The sequence below is a fragment of the Arachis ipaensis genome, chromosome B9 (genome assembly GCF_059453495.1).
Source record: "Arachis ipaensis isolate K30076 ecotype BB chromosome B9, ASM5945349v1, whole genome shotgun sequence".
Lineage (NCBI taxonomy): Eukaryota > Viridiplantae > Streptophyta > Magnoliopsida > Fabales > Fabaceae > Arachis > Arachis ipaensis.
The window spans coordinates 26,164,575-26,167,852 of NC_142444.1; the positions used below are offsets into that span (position 1 = coordinate 26,164,575).

The 3,278-nt window shown below is 37.2% G+C and overlaps 1 pseudogene across 1 annotated transcript; it reads right to left on the reverse strand.

Annotated features, from left to right (window-relative positions):
• Positions 1-280: 280 nt before the first annotated feature.
• LOC107615257 (putative pentatricopeptide repeat-containing protein At3g01580 pseudogene) lies at positions 281-2,838 on the reverse strand (annotated as a pseudogene). The gene has a single exon (XR_015899898.1). The product of XR_015899898.1 is annotated as a putative pentatricopeptide repeat-containing protein At3g01580 pseudogene (transcript).
• Positions 2,839-3,278: the final 440 nt, after the last annotated feature.

A 3,278-nucleotide genomic window follows, 5' to 3' on the forward strand; every position in this document is an offset into this window, starting at 1 on the left:
TTATGGTGTGATAAGTCACTTGATAAAAAACGACTAAGAGACTAACATAATATACTTTTGGATTCCGCTAGGGAGACTGAGTTACAAAATGAACATTCCGTACTATTTAGAATAACCATCCGAGTACTAGGGATAACAAACATCTTCCCAAAAGATTAAATTGATTTTGGGGTTCACCAAAGATCTAACTCTTGATCTTTCAGATCTAGCGCTCTAATACCATATCATGATACCACTCATCTCAAAAGTTTCAGTTGATGGAAAAAAGTAACACTAATAATTATATCTCTAATAATCCATAAACCTCCATTGTACACATTGTACAAGTATTCTATTGGCTCCTCATACTTTCCCTATACTTTTGTCAATCTAAGAAATGTAACTACTACAGTTAAAATCTCGAGAATTATTTATCGTAAGAGACCAATCTCGGGGACTATTTAGGTTTATCTCTTCGTTTTCAATACTCTCCTCTCCCCTTCCCCTCTCATCCAACTCAGCAGCAATGAGAAACGGAGAAAGTATCTGAGTTATATTTGAAGGGAAAAAAAAAAAACCTTCCTAACTAGATAGTAAATTTTGGATGAATGTAGTATGCAAGAATTTCGTTTCACACAAGAGGTTGATCATCGACATGGGAATAAATCCTCGGGCTCTTCAGGCAAACAATCTTCACCTTTCATCACCGAAACTAAACTATCCAAAATCTCTTCAATCTTTGCAAACTCTGGATGAAATTTACTTGTAGCATGAAAAACATGGATTTTGTGCCCAATCTGAATCCAACTACTTGCTGGTTTTTTCTCCAGTCCTTTATCCTTAATCATGCTTCTCACCTTTGACATGTTTTTCCATTGTTCCCTAGACGCATATAAATTTGAAAGAAGCACATAATGGCCAGGATCTTCAGCATTCAATTGAAAGATATGTTCAGCTAGGATCTCGGCCAGCTCTACTTTGTTGTGAATTCGACAAGCGCCAAGTAAGCTTCCCAAAACATTGGTATTGGGAGTCACAGGCAACGTTGTTATGAACTTGTATGCGCCATCAATGTCTCCAGTTTTACCAAGAAGATCCACCATACAAGAGTAGTGCTCCATATCCGGCTCAATAGCATAATCATGAATCATGGAATTATACAACTGCCAAGCTTTTTCAACTAGACCTGCATGGCTACAAGCGGATAATAGTGCGATAAATGTGACTTTATTCGGTCTAATTCCCGCAATCTTCATCTGATCATAAAATGCCAAACCCTTTCCTCCTAATCCATGAGCTCCACAAGTAGAGATTATGGTGTTATATGTTACAACATTCTTTACCATCATCTGGTTGAAGACCTTTACTCCAAGATCAAGAAATCCACATTTGCCATACATATCTATCAAAGAATTTCCAACGTTAGTCTTTAATATTAGATTACTTTTGGTTGCATAACCATGAATCTCCTGTCCCTGCCTAAGAGCTCCCAATTTGGTACACACAGGAAGAACACTTACCAAAGTAATGGAATTAGGCCTATGTTGAGTTCCCCAAATTTCTCTGAAGGTAGAAAGTGCCAAGTCAAAATTGCCGTCTAAGTTATATCCCGCAATCATCGTATTCCACAGCATAATATCCTTATCTGACATGTATTCAAATGTTGTTTCTGCTTCCTTCATGGAACCACAATTAGAGTACATATCAATCAATGTGCTTACCACTATTGGATCCAATACAAGCCCTTCTTTAAGAACATAGTTATGTATCTCCTTCCCCTGTTTCAACAATCTGAGTTTTCCTAATGCAGGAAGAACACTTGAGACAACAATTTCATTTGCTTTCAGCCCTATATTTACCATTCTACGAAGCAGTTCATAGCTCTCTCGGTATAAGAAATTCTGTGAGTACCCTGCAATCAAGGTACTCCAAGAAACCCTATCCCTACAAACCATGTTGTCGAATAAGAAACGGGCCTCAAATGGATCACCACATTTGCAGTACATGTCAATGAGAGCATTGGAAACATACAAATCACTGTCAAAGCCACTCCTCACAGCACATCCTTGCAGCGCCATTCCCAATTCGGCATCCTCCAATTTGCTGCATACCGGTAAGAGAGATGCTACAATCACCGAATCAGGCTTCAAACTATCCGATCTCATCCTCCTAAAAAGCAAAACCGCTTCAACCAACTCACCATTCCACACCGCCCCGCATATCATGGCAGTCCAAGAAGCCAAGTCTTTTTCCAGCATTTCATCAAACACCTTACGTGCGTCTCCCAAGCTGCCACACTTAGCAAACATATTGATCATAGAACACAATACATAAGCATTAGGCCTTATATTATGCTTCACCTCATTGTATATGATTGTCTCTCGAACCCATCTTCCATATTCAATTGCACGCAAGGAAGAACATGCCTTGAGAACAATTGGGTAGGTGTAGTTATCAGGTTTCACCCCTTGGTTGAGCATAGAGTTATAGAGCTCAATGGCTTGTGTGTAGTGACCAACACAAAGCATGGCCCGAAGCATTGCATTCCAAGCAACATTGATCTTGTGGGGCAGTTCAGAAAAGACGAGGTACGCATGTTTGATGTGAGAGAAGCTAACATAAGCATTGATGATTTGAGAAGCAAAAGAGTTGTTATGTGGGGCTATGTTTGGGTGGAAGAAGCCAAGGACAAGAAGAAGAGCATGGAGTTTTCTTGCTTCAAGAAGATTGGAGGGAGAATTGAGATGATGGAAGGAGGGTGTAGTAATGGGAATGGGAAACGAGTGTTGTGGAGTAATTATGGAAACGATAGTATTAGCATTAGTTGGTAGCCTTGTTCGAAACAACATAGTCTAGCATCGACAATGATATCATAGGAGATGGAACAAACTTCTTATACCTGCTTGTTTCTATTAAATTTTTTTTCCCTAAAAAAAGTATTTTTTAAAAAAATAAACTACTTTTATTTTAGACACCTAGCATTCCCTTTATTTGTCGAAATATAAAGAGGTAATTATGTCATATAGTATATTAATTTGAGGTTTTAATTCTTTATAAGAAAATTTTTTTGTTGTTGTTAGGCTTTTTTATTAGTAGATGCATTGGATTGGTAATGTAAAGAATTGATCCAAGCATAATAATAATAATAATAATAATAATAATAATAATATTTTTGTTAGAATATTTGGTGATGATCATTTTTTGTGTCGTTTAAATATTCTATTTTTTATGTGATATTAACGATGCGTATGTCTAATGTGTTTAGATTTGTTTACGTTGATAAGAAAAAAAAAAATTCT